Below are 20,206 nucleotides of genomic sequence, written 5' to 3' on the forward strand. Positions count from 1 at the left end.
TTGGATGATTTATTCAAGAGCAATATCTTCACCAATTGGACAAGTCAATAACACGTTGTCCACTTCTGCCCCTTTTGCAAGCGGTTATTCGCCTTGGAATTGATTGGCAGAGCTGTTGGATACCCTACAGAGGGGTACCGTCACAAATTCTGTCCTAGTGGCGTGATATATTGTCAAAATCCCGAGCTTTTCGGAAGGCTCCGCCCATTATATTCCAAACTGAGGAGACATACAGGGGCCTTGCTGGCCAAGGTAGGGTGTAACAAGCACGAAGACAAGCAGCAGAAACTCTCACCGTTTGCAGGTGGTCATTACCTTGCTGAAATGTAAGCCCAGGATGGCTTGCCGTGAAGGGCAACAAACCGGGACGTAGAATACCGTCGACGTAATGCTGTGCTGTAAGGGTGCCCCGGCTGACAACCAAAGCGGTCCTGCTGTGAAAAGAAATGACAACCCAGACCATCACTCCTGGTTGCTGGGCCGTATGGCGGGCGTCAGTCAAGCTGGTATTGCACCTCTGTCCGGGCCGCCTCCAGCCACGTCTTCGCTGGTAATTGGAGCTCATTTCCAAGCGGGACTCGTCAGTGAAGACAATTCTACTCCAGTTACTGATGTTCCAAGCCGAAGGCGTCTCCAGAGACGGTCTGTTCAGCGGCGCGGTATTAACCTGACTGTCGTCCGCCATATGGCCTGACAACCAGGAGTGATGGTCTGAGATGCCATTTCTTTCCATAGCAGCACAATTTTGGTTGTCATCCACGGCACCCTTATAGCACAGCGGTGCGTCGATATTCTACGCTCCGTTTCATTCCACTTCATGGCAAGCCAACCAGGGATCATACACTACTGGCCATTAAAATTGCTACACCACGAAGATGACGTACTACACGCGCGAAATTTAACCGACAGGAAGCAGATACTGTGATATGCAAATGATTAGCTTTTCAGAGCATTCACACAAGGTTGGCGCCGGTGGCGACACCTACAACGTGCTGATATGAGGAAAGTTTCCAACCGATTTCTCATACACAAACAGCAGTTGACCGGCGTTGCCTGGTGAAACGTTGTTGTGATGCCTCGTGCAAGGAGGAGAAATGCATACCATCACGTTTCCGACTTTGATAAAGGTCGGATTGTAGCCTATCGCGATTGCGGTTTATCCTATCGCGACATTGCTTCTCGCGTTGGTCGAGATGGAATGACTGTTAGCAGAATATGGAATCGGTGGGTTCGGGAGCGTAATACGGAACGCCGTGCTGGATCCCAACGGCCTCGTATCACTAGCAATCGAGATGACAGGCATCTTATCCGCATGGCTGTAACGGATCGTGCAGCCACCACGTCTCGATCCCTGAGTCAACAGATGGGGACGTTTGCAAGATAACAACCATCTGCAAGAACAGTTCCACGACGTTTGCAGCAGCATGGACTATCAGCTCGGAGACCGTGGCTGCCGTTACCCTTGACGCTGCATCACAGACAGGAGCTCCTCCGATGGTGTACTCAACGACGAACCGGGGTGCACGAATGGCAAAACGTCATTTTTTCGGGTGAATTCAGGTTCTGTTTACAGCATCATGGTGGTCGCATCCGTGTTTGGCGTCTTCGCGGTGAACGCACATTGGAAGTGTGTATTCGTCATCGCCATACTGGCATATCACCCGGCGTGATGGTATGGGGTGCCATTGGTTACACGTCTCGGTCACCTCTTGTTCACATTGGCGGCACTTTGAACATTTCAGATGTGTCAGGACCCGTGGCTCTGCCCTTCATTCGATCCCTAAGAAACCCTACATTTCAGCAGGATAATGCACGATCACATGTTGCAGGTCCTGTACGGGCCTTTCTGGATACAGAAAATGTTCGACTGCTACCTTGGCCAGCACGTTCTCCAGACATCTCACCAACTGAAAACGTGTGGTCAATGTTGGCCGAGCAACTGGCTCGTCACAATACGCCAGTCACTACTCTTGATGAACTGTGGTATCGTGTTGAAGCTGCATGGGCAGCTGTACCTGTACACCTCATCCAAACTCTGTTTGACTCAATGCCCAGGCGTATGAAGGCCGTTATTACGGCCAGAGGTGGTTGTTCTGGGTGCTGATTTCTCAGGATCTATGCACCCAAATTGCGTGAAAATGTAATCAAAAAATGGTTCAAATGGCTCTGAGCACTATGGGACTTAACTTCTGAGGTCATCAGTCCCCTAGAACGTAGAACTACTTAAACCTAACTAACCTAAGGACATCACACACATCCATGCCCTAGGAAGGATTCGAACCTGCGACAGTAGCGGTCACGCGGTTCCAGACTGTAGAGCCTAGAACCGCTCGGCCATTCCGGCCGGCGAAAATGTAATCACATGTCAGTTCTAGTATAATATATTTGTCCAATGAATACTCGTTTATCATCTGCATATCTTCCTGGTGTAGCAATTTTGATGGCAAGTAGTGTATTTCAGGAACACAATGCCTGCTCAAGCAGCGGAGGTGAGCGGAGCACTGCACGCTAACCGTTCGCTTGCTACCTACGCTGTCGCTCTCCACCATGTCTGGACGACGTGGAAAGGGAGGCAGAGCCGCCGCCCTGCTGCAGTTTCTGGGCCTCGTGCTCGGCGCATCAGAGGGTGGGGGACGCTAGAAGAAGAAGACAAATGTTCAATTGTTCAAATGTGTGTGAAATCTTATGGGACTTAACTGCTAAGGTCGTCAGTCCCTAAGCTTACACACTACTTAACCTAAATTATCCCAATGACAAACACGCACACCCATGCCCGAGAGAGGACTCGAACCTCCGCCGGGACCAGCCGCACAGTCCATGACTACAGCGCCTTAGATCGCTCGAAGAAGAAGACGACGGAACAGAAGGAGCAGTCCTTCCGCTGCCAAAAACTTCGCCACGTTGCCAAGTACTGCCGGAACCCAGTGGCGTGCCTTCAGTGTGCGCAAGCACACGATTCGCGCCACTGTACGAAGAAGGACGCCACACGCTCACGCAGCAAATGATCGAGGCTGCAGTTATATCAAGAACTGGAGTCGCGATGAGAAGACGGAGACGCAAGACCACCAAGAAGGCGGATACAACGGCGGCCGTAGCGTCCTTGCCACCCCCCGCCACGGCGGATCCGGGGTGGTCGATGACGCAGCTATTCCAACAGACGCAGTCAGTGAGGCGTGCGCCAGAGTCCGCGCCGCCGCTGACGAAGAAATTGCTGTCCTCAAAGCCACAATGGCGGAAGAGAGGGCGGCACTCCAAGCCGATCTGGCGGAGGCTCGGCAGCTGATGCACGGTCTCCGTGATGCACTGGCCAGCCAGCCCCGCCCAGTACAGAAGAAGGACGCTTACACGCACACTGCCGCCTCCGTGGAGCCTGTAGTAATACAGGAAGCCACGGCGGTGGTAACGAAAGACGCCGCTGTACAGTCAGCCGTCACGGTTGAAGAATACTCAGTATTGTAGAACACTCAGTATAATGTCGTTTATTGAAACCAAACTACACGTCTCGAAATATCACTATGTACACACACAGAAAACAAATAACACGTAGACGACTATTCATCAAGAGCGTCGGTGAGGTCCGTCGGAGCTGGTCCTAGCTCGGCGAGGAACTGGCTGTGCGGATTTTTTTTTTTTTCTTTATTGTGATTTTTATCACCTTACACAAGGCGGGCTGTCAGCAGCTGAGTACACTGCTCTTCAGCCTTGAGATTTACAATAAGTAATAAATAGAGGGGGCACAGAGAATACAATCAGAATGGCGGGCAAAACAATGTAGACACCAAAAAACAAAAAACACAGAGCCGTTCACGCCTGACGAGAAAGCATCACTGACACTAGTTGACACGGCGCACAAAACATGGATGATGGCGATGGTACACGTGAACAGTGGCGGCGTTTCGGCGAACAAACACTAAACGCAAACGAAGGCACACACACGAGACACTAATGGCGATGACCTCCGGCGCGCGAATGTTCACTGTGCGTGGGCGAGTCCGGGGACCTGCCAAGAGAGGAGGAGGAGGAAGGGGAGTGGGAGAGCGAGAGGAGGGAGCAGAGATGCCACGAGCAGGGGAGATATGGGGAGGGAGGAAGGGGGAGGGGAAGCCCGGGGGAAGAGGGGTGGAGGGAGGGGGAAGGGGGAGAAGGAAAGAGAAGGGAAGGGAAGAGAAGGGAGGGAGGGTGCCTAAAGGAAAGGACACCGGAAGTGGGGGGGGCAGGGTCAAAGTTGATAGGAGGGGTAGATGGAGGGGAGGAGGACATCATCAGGGAGGGGGAGCTGATGGAAGCCACCTTGGGAGAGGGTAAGGAGGGTTGAGAGATGGAGACCGGGTGGGATATAGGAATACAGGCGCGGCAGCGGGCAGGGGTGGGACAGGATCGGGGAGACGAGCGGGTGAGGAGGATCGAGTTTACAGGAGGTGTACAGGATCTGTATCCTTTCAAGGAAAAGGAGGAGGTGAGGGAAGGGGATGAGATCGTACAGGATCCGCGTGGGGGAGGGGAGACGGATGGGGAGAGGCGAGGCGGAGAACATGACGTTCAAGAATTTGGAGGGATTTATAAAAGGTAGGGGGAGCAGAGATCCAAGCCGGATGGGCATAACAAAGGACAGGGCGGATGAGGGATTTATAGGTGTGGAGGATGGTGGAGGGGTCCAGACCCCACGTACGGCCGGAGAGGAGCTTGAGGAGACTGAGTCAGGAGCGTGGCTTGGCTTGGATTGTCCGGAGGTGGGGAGTCCAGGAGAGGCGACGGTCGAGGGTGACGCCAGGGTACTTAAGGGTGGGAGTGTGGGCGATAGGACGGCCATAGATGGTGAGATAGAAATAAAGGAGGCGGAAGGAAAGGGTGGTTTTGCATACAATGATCGCCTGGGTTTTGGAGGGATTGACCTTGAGCAACCACTGGTTGCACCAAGCGGTGAAACGGTCAAGATGAGATTGGAGAAGGTGTTGGGAGCGCTGTAGGGTGGGGGCAAGGGCAAGGAAGGCGGTGTCATCGGCAAACTGGAGAAGGTGGACGGGGGCTGGCGGCGGCGGCATGTCCGCCATGTACAAAAGGTACAGAAGGGGGGAGAGGACGGAGCCTTGGGGCACACCGGCAGAGGGGAAAAAGGTGTAGGAATCTGTGATATGGATGGTGACATAGGAAGGACGGCGGGAGAGAAAGGAGCCGATCAGACGGACGTAGTTAATGGGAAGGGCGAAGGTTTGGAGCTTGAAGAGGAGACCGAAATGCCATACGCGGTCATAAGCACGTTTGGCTGTGCTGCTTCTGTGCTGGCCTTATAAAGCCGGTGGAGGTCGGCGGAGTACTCCAACTTTCCCTGTGTCTGTGAGGCGACCTCTGCAGAAAAAGGTTCGCATTAGTCTCTAGCGAGTTCTGTTTATTTTGAAGAATTGTTTTCCTCTTGGTTGCGCCTGCAAGTGTTTGTGTATGTTATATGGTACACAGGGGTTTCTTGAGTGTAGTCTGCCGGGCAGGGGCCGTCTGTGGCAGACGTAACAACGGTGAAGACAGAGGCAACCCAGGTCATCACAGAGGAGGCTCCCTGCCTCCTCTCAAGATGCAGCTGCAGAAGATAGTGTCCATCCATTTGGACACTCTCAGGTCTTACAACGCCCACCCTCCTCTCACTCCTGCGAAATGGGAAGATCTCATCGCCTCGACAGAACAAGCCGACAACACGAGCAAAGAACAAGGGGCGAGGACCGCTGAAGACGCCAAAGCCGCCAGCTGGGAGGAAATGTCAGATCCCGAAGTGGCACAAGCAGACGCATCCAAGAAGAACAAGAAGGACAAGAAGAAGCACCCAGATGCCAGGAGGACCTAGAAGACTCTCCTCCTTACCGCGCCAGACACCCATCATTATCATCATCATCATCATCATCATCATCATTATCAACCACTCGCCCTGTCAGTTATTGACTGGCAGTCCTAGGCGTCAACAGGGCCAGTCAAATAAAGGGCCCCTAACTGACGCATTGCTATTATCCATACAACCTACCACCTGTCTCTTACCGGCAGTCACCAGTCTACCAAACCACTTACAACCATCCCAGTTATTCCTAAACGTCCCAGCATGCTTTCAATCCATCCAAAGTGGAGTAAATGTCTAATGACAACAGACTCCTCCTTACTTTCCTCAAGAAGAGGAACTGAAGTGTAAAGAGAGAAGCCTGCATGAGTATAGCGAGAGTGTCTGCTGTAGCCTTCGTTCTTGCAAACCCTACCACGGCCAGAAATGTCGTCGGATCTCTATCATATTGTGTACGTTAGAAAAATTATTGGCAGGGTCCTCCAACCAGGTCGGGATTTTTATCATATTGTGTACGTTAGAAAAATTATTGGCAGGGTCCTCCAACCAGGTCGGGATTTTGACGATCTAATGCACCAGTTGGACAGAATTTGGAAATTGGCATTTGGAAACTGTAACCATTTATTAGTATGAACATGTACTCACACCTACCGATTTACATTCCATTCGGATTATTCCTTCGCGGTGCATGGTTTTTCTTTACTTTTTTTCCTTCTTTTTCTAATGTAATCTGCTTTGGCTCAAGACAATAAAACCGAATATGAAATTCACATTTTTCACTGTGCAAAACATGGAAAGTTTGTTTGTTCGGAAGTTGTCATTCCTACTCGATACGCAACAAGTGACAGCCTGAGGGAAAGTTTGAGGCCATTGGCACCCAGATTGACATTGTGCTTTCAGTGTGATGTTGAACCTACGCCGTTTCTTGTGACTTCGTAAGCGTTGCAAGCGAAATAACGTGTGACACTCTTCTCGTGTTTGGAGCTGGCTCTTCAAGTTGACACTTTATTTCAACAGTCAATTTTGCCACTTTCTTAAGGTGAGACGATACTGTTGCTGAATCTCGTCAAACTGATGCCACGCCAGAGCCGGCGCACCTTTATAGGCTGGCAAAGAGAACTCGGCGTATGGGCAAAGTACCTTGAGTACCGCACCACTTCGTCGTCACCGGCTGTGAAAGCATATAAAACGAGATATCGCTGCCGTAACTAAATGTCGAAATCTTCTGCCGACTAGGTCTAAGGTCGTCGTTTTCCAATGCAGGTCAGCACAGAGTGCTACGACTTGCTCACAGGGTAGACCTTGTCTTATAAATAAGATTATCATCCAAGCTTATTTTGATAGGGTCCTTCAGAACACAACACCTGTCATTGTATCTGGCAAAATTTTTTTTAATCGTGACGTCAAGCCGCTATATTCAGTTTTACAAAACTTACATGTTGCCTCTGTCTTACCACCAACTTGCCGTACATCGAAGAGATTCCACACCCTTGATCGAGGACGCAATCCACTGACTAAACTATCCGATTTGTTTGCGTAAGACAGGTCAGCGTAACATCAATTGAGGTATGACAGCACTGACTAGCTTTATGGAGACCTGTGGGCTATGACCCTAGTTCTCTTCTAAATGTTTCCGGATTCATTCTAGTACGACAGCCCCTGACGCGTATGCAACACATGCTGCTGTAGGGTATAGAAGGTTGCGCGACACCCAGGATGAAAAAAAAAAACCTGTTCCTACACATCGTCACAGAGTTTTAATCGGGTTAAAACAACATGTTTATCAGTTTAGCGGTATTAAACGCATTTTTAAACCTCTGTACAAGTAAAACCAACGCGCTCCCTCACCTGCGTGCACCTTAATAGCACAGGCACACCTACTATTAATAAAATTAACAAATCGTGGAAATTTGGGAATAATAAAGTCATTTCGGGTCATTAGCAAAAACGCAAGGGCACTGAGCAGCTTTTCTTCTTCTTATCAAACTTCCTCAGCGCATTCAACCATCTCCTCCCCGAAGAGGTACTTGTAGTGACTTCGTAGCTTTTCTGGGAAACCTCAACGGGTAGCAGACTTTTCAGTACTTGAAGAGACAATAGTGAGTGTGAATTACTGATCTGATCTTGTGCCATTAGCCAAAACGGCCTAGCTATGTTGGCAGTGCGAACGGCTGAAAGTAAAGGAAAACTACAGTCATATTATTTGCCGATTACATACTGCTGTATGGCTTAATGTAGATAACACCCTCTTGAGTAAAATATTCCGAAGGAAAATTAGTTTCCCATCCCAAACAAAGTGCAGGGACTATACAGGAGGATTCTGAGATCGAAAAAAAAACAAATTAGTGTTTGACAGGTCAGAGTATGGAATTTTAGATACCTTAATTTTGTAGGAAGTTTGAATAATTTTAAAAGAGTAATCGATAGGTTGAAGATAGATATAGCGGTACTTTTTGGAGTGAGGTAGTGGGAAGAACAGAACTTCTGGTAAGGTGAGTACAAAGATACAAATACAAAATCAGATATGAGTAACGCAGAAGTTGGACTAATAACGATTAAGATAATATGAATGCGTGTATCTATTACGAACCGCATAATGAACGTATTATCGTAGCCAAGATAGGTATTAGAGTAGTACATGTTTATATGCTGAATAGCTCCACTGAAGAAGAGACAGAGAGAATGTATGAGGGGATACAAAAATTATTTAGGAAGACGAAAATTTAATTGTGATTGCGGACTCGAATTGAAAAGCCGTAAAAGGAACGGATGGAAGAATAGGAGAACATGGGCTGGAACAGAGAAATGAAAGGGGAAGCCACGCAATAGAATTTTGCACCGTGCTCAATGTAATCAATGTTCAATACATAGTTTAAGAATCATGAAAGAAGGTTGTGTACATGGAAGAAACTAGAAGACTCTAGAAGGTTTCAGACGGATTACGCAGTTGTAAGACAGATTTAGAAACCAGATTTGTAACTGCAAAATATATCCAGGGGCAGATATTGTCCTTCGTCGTAGTTTGTTGGCTATAAACTGCAGATTAAAATTGAAGAAATTGTAGAAAGTATGAAATTAATTTACATTCTCCATAGGTGGGTACCAACAACATTCTTTTCGTTAGTGTGCGTCATACTCGCACAAACCCTCAAATCAAGACGGTTGAACTAACGACTGATGTGAATTTTCTTTGTGTTTCCATTTGATTACTGTCATTTTCAGCAAGTGGGCGAATTACATTACCCGGCTACATGTACTGTGCGCTAGAATAGGTGTGTCAAAATCAGTTTGCTTCAAATGGCTTTGAGCACTATGGGACTTAACACCTGAGGTCATCAGTCACCTAGAACTTAGAAATACTTAAACCTAACTAACTTAAGGGCATCACACACATCCATGCCCGAGGCAGGATTCGAACCTGCGACGGCAGCGGTCGCGTGGTTCCAGACTGAAACGCCTAGAACCGCTCGGTCACAGCAGCCGGTCAAAAGCATTTTCGTGTGACCTTTCCCAATAATGTCACGTTTACGTGAATGATACAACGTATCATAACGTGGAAACCACAGTGAAAATCAGAATCATTTTATTTGCAAGAGTTAGCTACGCTTTCCAGATACTTCTCTACATAGTCGCCGATCCGACTTAGACATTTGTCGGAGCGTTAAATCAAATTCCCAACACCATCGTCACAGAAGGCAGCCGCCTGTGCTTTCCGATAATTCTCTACTCTGGTCTTCAGCGCGTAGCCTGCGCCCACGTGTTGTCTTCATATCCAACGTTTCATGTGAACAGAGATGATACTCAAAACGAGCCAATTAGGGCTGTGTTGTGGGTGATCGAACACTTCCCATCGAAAAGGCTACAGGAGGGTCTTCACTGCCCCTGCAGAGTGTGGCTGAGAATTGCCATGAAGAAGGCAGTGCATGGCAGTTGTGTTAGGTGGGCTGCATTCATTAAGGCGAAGCCTCTTAGCAGGCCCTCCTACTTGGGGGGAGACATCGTTGTTGTAGGTACCTTTACTCACTCACCGTGCTCTAACAACTGAAAAGAGTGTCTTGATGCGATCGACTGTCATAGTAGAGAAACTACTCAATACATCTGCGCAAAGCTACATGGGGTTTTCACTTTGATTTCCATTTCGCGACCGATCGGAACTTACTTTCTGGACAATCCTCGTATAAAGAATATAGATTTCTATTTAAAAAAGACGTACTGCTGTTCATATCTTTGTATCGAACGAAGTTACAAGAGAAACAATCAGGCGGGTTAATGTCCCTCTGGCAGCTAAACAACATTTGCGAGATATATTTTTTATTTTGCTTCTGGATACAAAGTTATTTGATTCGTCAAGATAAACGGAACAGCCTGAGCAGTTAAAATGTAACATGCCCAGAAAACATACTTTGCTGAGTATACACGCTAAAATTTTGGGCATGCTCCAAGCAGAAGTAGCGCTACCTAGGTGCAACTTTGAGTATTTCTTAGTCTTCTCTCAGTTGCTCCAAACTTCGAATGACGCAGAAAATTTCTATTCGAAAACATTCTGCTCACAATAGTGCATCAACTCTGCAGGGACCGTCAACTTTTCTCAGCACAAGCAGCTTATCACTCATGTTGATACTTGCCAATTAGTACATATTATGAGGCTGTCCACAACGTTACTGCACAGATACAGAACCGAAGTAGCAGTTTTAATGAGATCGGAGGACTACGGAGAGTACACGCACAGGATATCTATTAGTATCTGTTCGTGAGCGTACCTGACGCTGAACGATTGTAAACTGATCAGAGTATGACTCACAATCCAAAGAAATACTGCCGTGACCCGTCTCAAAATTCTACACTCTCTGGGCGCAAGGTGACCCGCCTAGAAAAATGAATACTGTTTCATCCAGCACAAATTACATGGTTATTCAGAGAGATGTACCAAATTCAGTTCATTTTGGATAGGAATAATCTATATACAGCTGGAAACGGGAAGTTTTAAAGTTTACCAACACAAGTTATAAATGTTAAATGCGTCCCCCTGTCCCTGCACGTCAAGCGTGTACATAAGCCAAACTCGTCCCACACAAAGAGTCATCTCTTGTGTTACAGAGTTCACCGCATCTACGATACTATTCCGTAGGTCGCCCAGATTTCTTGCCTTTTTCTTTTATTCTTTTTTTTTCTTTTTTCAAAGTCTCACAAGGAAATGTCGCTTTGCCCGAGATCAGGAGTTGTCGGCAACTAGAATCAAAGAGTCAGTTCTTCTTTTTATGGCCTATTCACCGTTGAGGAAGGGGTTGATTCAGATATGATCCCACATTAAGTGGTCGTTTATGCGGTTACCAACGCTCTAGTGATGGTAATCGTGGCTTTTAGATCTTTTCTCTCCAACGGCGTTTAGATTCTTCATGTCCAGTTTATATTGTATGAAATAAAAGTTAATTAAATCGCGTCATTTTTGGATAATTCTGTGCTAAACTTGATCGGTGTTCCTTCCTTTGTAGTCCTTCGAAATATGACCACCACAGCGTAAAGGACATGGATTTAGAAAAGTTGCCGGCCGGTCTGCTTCAAAATGGTTCAAATGGCTCTGAGCACTATCGGACTTAACTGCTGAGGTCATCAGTCCCCTAGAACTGAGAACTACTTAAACCTAACTAACCTAAGGACATCACACACATCCATGCCCGAGGCAGGATTCGAACCTGCGACCGTAGCGGTCGTGCAGTTCCAGACTGTAGCGCCTAGAATCGCTCGGCCACCCCGGCCGGTCTGGCCGAGCGGTTCTAGGCGCTACAGTCTGGAACTGCACGACCGCTACGGTCGCAGGTTCGAATCCTACCTCGGGCATGGATGTGTGTGATGTCCTTAGGTTAGTTAGGTTTAAGTAGTTCTCAGTTCTAGGGGACTGATGACCTCAGCAGCTAAGTCTGATAGTGTTCAGAGCCATTTGAACCATTTTTTTTTTTTAGAAAAGTTCTGGCTTGTGAAACAAGACTGGCTCATTATTCTCACGGGGCAAAAAGTGCTGTCTACAGGGTATCAAGTCGATTCCATATTTCTATATTTTCAGAAGGCTTTTGACACCGCACCTTAGAAGCAGCTTCTAGTCAACCTGTGTCCGTACGGAATATGGCCTCAATTGTTCTAATGGATTCGTAATTTCCTGTCAGAAATGCCCTCTACTCGTAACTGACGGGAAGTCATCTAATGAAACCGAAGTTATATGTGGGATCCCCTGATATGTAACGATTTAGCAGACTATTCGAGCAACCGTCTTATATTTTTTGCGGATGACGATGTCGTTTAACTTCTAGTAAATCATAAGAAGATCAAAGTCAATTACAAAATTTCCTGAACAATAAAAATGTGAGGTTCTCACACGAGCACTAAAAATTTTTGAGAAATTTCGGGTACACGATAAATCACATAAGCTTAGAAAGAGTTCATTTTACTAAATACATAAAGCTTACAATTACGAACAGTTTAAATTCGAACCATCAGGCAGGAAATGTAGGGAAAGGCGAACCAAAGACTGGTTTGTATTAGCAAACCACTTGGATGCCACAGATCTACTAAAGCGACTAATCTATTCTCTTCTACCCTCTTATAGAGTATTTCTGCGCAGTGTTGGAGGCTCACGAGGTAGGATGGACGAAGAACACCGAAAAAGTTCAAAGAAGGGCAGCCTGTTTTGTGTTATCGCGAAATAGGGGAGAGAGTGTCAGGGGTATGATAAGCGATTTATGAGCATCGTCATAAAACAAATCAGAGCTCGCGCGGAAAAATATATCTGCTCATTTTTCGCACGTGCTGTCCGAGACCGGAACGGTCGAGAAATATTATGAAAGTGGTTCTATGAACGCTCTGCCAAACACTTAAGTGTGAACTGCGGAATAGTCATGTAGATGTAGAATCTATTTAAAAGTATTGATTTACTTGTTCACTACAACAACACAAATCCACTTAGCAGCGATACGTCATTAAAGCCGAAGTAATCATCCGCAAGCAGGTGATGGATCAGCAGCGGTGATGGCACCCCACGTCAAAGGGGCCGTTCATCTCGGCGAGACGACAAAAACCACTAGCGGACCGTATCGGGCCGACCTGTGGCTCTCGCCGCTTTGCACCTCCCCTTCACCCCTCCCCCCCCTCATCCCTCTTAATTGATCGTTGGGTTTAATTGGAGGAGTAACGAGCGGGCGGCAGGCCAGCACCCGCCTCCAATTACGCCGCCGCCACCCAATCGCGGTCCCTAATTGCGTTTCGGTGGCTCTTCTGCTCCACGGGCTTAATTGTGCGAAGCGGAGGCGATGGGAAAGAGACCCATATTCAATGGGTGGAAGAGCCGGCCGAGTGTTTGGCCAGATGCGGCCCGCCGACGATCCGCCTCAGTGTCTTCGTTAAGGAAGCCTTTGTAGGCCTAACGACTTCAAGGCTCGTGAAATGAGGAGAACGCTGTTCTCGCCGACCTGGTCTTAGCACTGAGCCGATACTCCGTAACAGATTGCGTTGCGAGATCGTTAGATGCGGAGGAAGGGCTCAGGTGGACAAGGAGGCGCCCTTCGAAAAACTGGGAAAACTTTCCACATCTCGCCGACAGTCAAAAGGATGAATATTTCAATGCAAGGATCGTCCGAAAGGAAGTGGCCAGATGCGAGTAGGGCTCGTGAACTAAGGTTTCCGTACAAACTTTATTATGTACGTATATCGGCAGTTGGTCCATATCGGAAATGGAAGATGTCGACGATTATTTTCTGATATCGGCATCGATACTGACAAAATATCGGTCCCACGGATTCCAAGACTTTCGAGAATGTTTACATTTCAAGTTTGAAGTCGGATAACAAATGACAAAAGAAATATTTTTTTCGTGTCATGTAATTATAAATTAACAATTTTCTGTTTTCCTTTCCTTTACTTGTACTGCGAAACTTTTCTTCTTGCCAAATTTCATGATTCTAGACCAATTGTGAGCACCCTATAGTTTTTGATGAGTGAGTCACGATTATAAAAATATCTACATCTACATCTGCATCCATACTCCGCAAGCCACCTGACGGTGTGTGGCGGGGGGTACCTTGAGTACCTCTATCGGTTCTCCCTTCTATTCCAGTCTCGTACTGTTGGTGGAAAGAAAGATTGTCGGTATGCCTCTGTGTGGGCTCTAATCTCTCTGATTTTATCCTCATGGTCTCCTCGCGAGATATACGTAGGAGGGAGCTATATACTGCTTGACTCCTCGGTGAAGGTATGTTCTCGAAACTTCAACAAAAGCCCGTAGCGAACTACTGAGCGCCTCTCTTGCAGAGTCTGCCACTGGAATTTATCTGTCATCTCCGTAACGCTTTCGCGATTACTAAATGATCCTGTAACGAAGTGCGCTGCTCTCCTTTACATCTTCTCTATCTCTTCTATCAACCTCACCTGGTACGGGTCCCACACTGCTGAGCAGTATTCAAGCAGTGAGCGAACAAGTGTACTGTAACCTACTTCCTTTGTTTTCGGACTGCATTTCCTTAGGATTCTTCCAATGAATCTCAGTCCGGCATCTGCTTTACCGACGATTAATTTTATATGGTCATTCCATTTTAAATCACTCCTAATGACTACTCCCAGATAATTTATAGAATTAACTGCTTCCAGTTGCTGACCTGCTGTATTGTAGCTAAACGATAAAGGATCTTTCTTTTTATGCAATCGCAGCATGTTACACATGTCTACATTGAGATTCAATTGCCATTCCCTGCTCCGTGCGCCAATTCGTTGCAGATCCTCCTGCATTTCAGTACAATTTTCCATTGTTACAACCTCTCGATATACTACAGCATCATCCGCAAAAAGCCTCAGTGAAATTCCGATGTTACCCACAAGGTCATTTATATATATTGTGAATAGCAACGGTCCTGCGACACTCCCCTGCGGCACACCAGAAATCACTCTTACTTCGGAAGACTTTTCTCCACTGAGAATGACATGCTGCGTTCTCTTATCTAGGAACTCTTCAATCCAGTCACACAATTGGTCTGATAGTCCCTATGCTCTTACTTTGTTCATTAAACGACTGTGGGTAACTGTATCAAACGCCTTGCAGAAGTCAAGAAACACGGCATCTACCTGGGAACCCGTGTCTATATGTGAAATAAATGGCCGTATCTTTTGACTGCATTGACTTATAAGCGAGCGTTTATTATACCACCAAGGGACCGTAAACCTTAGTATGTGACATAAATTTAAACGTGATACGTATACTCATTCCTGAGTGACGGGGTCTTAACAGGCCAACGGACAGACAGACAGTCAGTCACATAACAAATGACAAAAAATTTCATTTCGTGCAGTGTATTTAAAAATTACCAATTTCCAGATTTTTTCCCTTGGTTTTTGTGTGAAACCTTGCTTCTCGGTAAATTCCATGATTCTTTGTCAACGGGAAGTAGCCTGTAAGTTTTGATGAGTGGGTTTGTGAGTGTCAAAATGACATAAAGGCAACATCTTTTAATTGCACTGATTTAGATTCTTCGCTTTCTTACATCGCCAAGAGAGCGTAGATTTTAGTATGTAACATAAATTTCTATTTTATACGCCTATCCTTTCCTTAGAAAAAGGGTTTCGAGCAGTTGGACAGACAGACAAAAGGACAACAATGTGATCCTGTAGGGTACTGATTAAGATACGGAGTCCTAATAAAACCCCAAACTCTTTTTGCAGCCGTTAATTAACGTGGGGAGATGAAAAAGTAAGCTGCACATGTCAGAAGAGAGGGCGTGTTCTGCGTTTTCTGTAGACACGCTTCTGCTGCGGTACGGATAACAGGTTTATCGCAGTATGGAAGTGAAATGGCAACTGGAAACGTTCTTGAAAGCTGGAGTAACCAGAACAGTAAGATTGTTTTGGATAAAATGTCTGAATTGCACACAGTTTTCTGACTGTATATGGATCATATGCACCGTCGCGCCCAGCTGTAGGGAAATGGTGCCAACAATTTCAACAATGTCGCACAGACGTAGACGATGCAAATCGCGAAGGAAGGCCGTAGTCATCGACCACAAGCGATAGTTTCCAGGCAATCAAGGAAATGATGAACAGCATTCGCAGATTTTTCCGGCGAGCACGTTTACGTAGCAGGTTCTCAGATGGCTCCTTGAACAAGGAGCGGGTTTCTAAGGTCAAGGAATCGAACGATTGGCAGACGTTCCGACTGGTGTTCACAGAGGCTTCATGACTGAGTAGAAAAATAGTATCGCTTATCTGTGTCATTCCGAAGTGTAGTGCAGCATTCAACAAAAGTTATCTGGTCTGCCATAATAATGTATAACGTGCTGTTTGAAGGCTCCTCGTATAGAGGGCACCGACCGCTTAGATGCTTCAAATTTAATGTTTCTTGTGCACATGAGCGAAGTTTCGAACAATCCCGACTGACGGTAGGGCCGTATTGAACCATCAAAACGGTGTTTACGCAAGAACCTCGCTACAACAACGTGTTGCAGTTGAATTTTGGTTGGGGAAAAACAAACCGAGATGAACATTGATACATGTCTGTGTGCAGTGTATTGCAATGCTGCAGTTGGCACGGCTGCTGCCTGGAGATGCCTTTCTTTTTAAAATGAACTGTAGCGTCATGAAGTGCAGCAACTAAGCTATATGATCGACTTCGTTCATGACGTCGAAATACAGCCACTGCTCCCGTCTTGGTGAACGGTGCGGATGCCATTATTAGCGCTGTCCGGCGCATGGCGACTCGACTACTCGCTCTACGGCTATCGGTGCGCGTTGGAAGGCGTGTACATTGCTTGCGACTCTTGGACATTCAAAGATGTGCTCACACGAATGCCCACAATAGGCCACAAAATTAAAATAAAAGTCATTTGAAATGTTGCAGAAATTTGAGGTGAATAGAGAACCCTTTCTGTCACGGATAGATACAGTTGACGCAATCAGGGTGCGTCACTTTGAGCCGAAAACAAAAAGAAAGTCACCTCAGTGGCGCCAAAGGCGATCACGAGAAAAGAAGGTATTCAAGGTACCTGCCTCTGCTGGCGAAGTTATTATGATACCCTTTTGGGATAGTAATGGTGCTATACTCGAGGATGTGTTGCCAAAAGCGTCAAACATTAATTTAGATAAGAACCGTTTCCGGAGTGCTCAGTCTGATAAAAAAAACAAAATAAATCTTTCTGCAACACGACAATGCTTGTCTTCTAACAAGTCTCAGAATCCGCGAACGCATCGCAAAATTGGCTTGTACACATTTGCCTTATCTGCCCTATAGCACAGGTTGAGCGCTGTTTTACTTCCATCATTCTGAAAACACGATGAGAGCGTAATTCATGCAGAGAAAACATGGCTACTGATAGATGCGTGCGTAGATTACTCGTAGGCCAGTTGGTAATAAAGGTGCAGTAGTTTAATACAATTCCAAAGGCGATCGTGTTAATAAAACAATAAATAATTATCGTGTTAGTAAAACAATAAATAATTAAACTTATGGAAGTCAGATCGCGGTGTTCACGTTTAGGATGTTCATATGTCTATGAATAAATCCATAAATAAACTATTTCCATACTCTAGATAGATAAAGAAGGTCGTTACAAAATGTATGTAGGATGTGGGATCAGGTAAATATATGAGTGCTCTGAATGGCGTAGGAGGTTTCGTTTCCACCTCTCCTCACATTATGCTAGTGAGACCGCTATAAAGCAAGTACAGATTGCTATGCAGCTGGCCTTACACTGGGTTCTGATATTCCAGCAGCAAAACTGATTGCTCTATAATCGTCTCAGAAATCTAAAGCTAAACGTACCTTTGCAGCTCCAGGAGCAATATGAACCGAACTTCTTAAATGTATGACGAACCCTGGGATGTTGGTGTGAGTTACAACGGCGTTAATTTCAAGTTTAATTTAAAAGTACAATTGGAATTCTCTTTATCCTTTTAGATGGGACTAAACGTGGTAGAAATCATTTCCCAGTACTGTTATGTCATGAGAAATCGGGATTAAAAAACTAATCAGGTAACCATTAATGATGTATGAAGACTAGCAATGAAACACTGCAAAACAGGGTAGAAATTAAATTCCAGAGGCAAACACCAGTGGGTATGACTTCTACCAGGTTGATGGTTGGCAGTTTCTCATTGCTTTTTCAGCTGCTCCTGTTGCGGTGGAAGGATGCTCGGATGAGGTAGTACATTATGCGCATCAAGTTACATTTCTATAAGCCCATTATTGCTATAGTTAATCAAATGTTGCCGCGTGGAGAGGCCGCAGGGTTTGAGGTGTCATGTCACGGATTGTGCGGCCCCTATCACTGGAGGTTCGAGTGCTCCCTCGGGCGTGGGCATGTGTGTTGTTCTTAGCATAAGTTAGTTTAAGTAGTGTGTAAGTCTAGGAACCGATGACCTCAGCAGTTTGGTCCCTTAGGAATGTACTCACATGAGAACATTAGAATCAAATATTGATTTAGATAGTCTGTAAATGTTTAATATAAAATGAAAACAGGTGAGTCGTATTACAATACCTTTGTGTTTGACATTGATGGATGTTTGTTAAGTACAAGTACGATGTCACATGGTCTCCAGATACACATTATGAGGAGAGAGGACACATGACAGCATAGAAGAGGCCAGGGATTTTGCTTGGGGAAATATGTCATTTTCTTGGGATACGCTTGGGGGACGAACAGACGCACACGAAGAGCTAGTAAACAAAACAGTGCTCAGTGTTGGAAGGTTGACAAGAAAATGACCGCCACCTTCCTGTTGATGTACGTTCCTGCCTTTCTTCAATTTAATTATCAGATCCGTACAAAAAAAGATAAGTGTACCTTTTGACACCGCACAAGGTGTCACTTTTTATAAAAAAAAAAAAGGTCTCGCCAAGGCGACAGTCGCATTGTGTGCTATAAAAATGTCAAAGACCACCTCGGACAACTATTGTCGTGCAGATGCAATTTGCCAGAATTAAATTGTTTGGTTTCTTTCCCACATTGAAGGATTGTTACAATCCCAAGCTCTCTTAAAACTTAATTTCTTTCCGTCCTTCCTATCCTAAAATGGCGCTGCTCTGACATCTGTAACCATTGGTATTTCACCACTCATGAGAGTTCTCCCTCCCCCTTTAATTTCTTGTTATTATCCCAGCTAGCTTACCCTTCCCTTTCCTGTTGAGGCGAAGGAAATGTCTAGTATAATCCCATCTAATGACAGACTCAACAGGAACCACGTCAATATCTGACCCTGTAACCAATCTAAGCACCCGTTCCAACTCCAAATTAACTTCGTCGACAGAATACTGTAGTTCAAATGAAGATACAGAATAGATACAAACTCAGCTTTGGTGTGTCTCGTTGCTGATCCAATCTTTACCAGGTTGGTAGCTTCGTGGGAGGGGACCAAACAGCGAGGTCATCGGTGCCATCGGATTAGGGAAGGATGAAGAAGGAAGTCGGCCGTGCCCTTTCAAAGGAACCCGTCATTTGCCTGAAGCGATTTAGGGAAATCACGGAAAACCTAAATCAGGATGGCCGGACGCGGGCTTGAACCGTCGTCCTCCAGAATGTGATGGTGGTGCGCTAACCACTGCTCCACCTCTCTCGGTAATTTTTACCAGGTCACAATCTGTATTGTACCGAGGATCTCTGTCAATACTACTGACCGGCTCACTCACTGTAACCAACGTGTCTTACTTGATGAACTCTTTACAAAATGATGCTAAATCCTCTCACTTGCCCCGGACCACCGCTAGAATTAAAGAAATTGATGACTTGATATTTTGATCCTAGTTCACCCTTAAAAATTTGGACCTCACCACTAACTTGAGTACTATCTGTCAACAAAACTTTCTCTCTCTTTACTGACTTCCTACTTTCTTACTTTTCGATTTATCACTGAAAGTTAGTTGTGCCCTGTTTACACCTATATGTAATAGAGGCTCATTAGTTTCTAAGTGAAGCAGCAGGTCAAACTTATTTTTCACATTCACGACAAAACTGTCAGATGAAGTTCTCAGACTGTTCCTTCCGTTACCTGTTGTTACATCTCGCCCCTCTTTACCTTCTCCCTCCTTAAGCTGTCAATAAATTCCCTAGTCCTGTGTAATTCAGCCTGAAAGGCAAAAATTGTCCCTCCCATTGCAGTATCTTCCTATCTCTACTACAAAATCTTTAAAACCACTGAAGATCAACATTTACTTCCACAGTTCTCATGCTACTACAGTCATGACAGTGGAAAAAACTACAGCACACACCAAACCCTAGAACTAACAATTCCACGGCAAGTTAGTCACACCAAACGCTAGAACTAACAATTCTACGGCAAGTCAGGCACTTTTTACACATAATAAAAATAAAACTTTAGTAAGAATAAGTAAATTAAAATACTGACAACAAGAAAAAACATTTA

Source organism: Schistocerca piceifrons, chromosome 2 (assembly GCF_021461385.2).
Source record: "Schistocerca piceifrons isolate TAMUIC-IGC-003096 chromosome 2, iqSchPice1.1, whole genome shotgun sequence".
In the NCBI taxonomy this organism is placed as follows: domain Eukaryota; kingdom Metazoa; phylum Arthropoda; class Insecta; order Orthoptera; family Acrididae; genus Schistocerca; species Schistocerca piceifrons.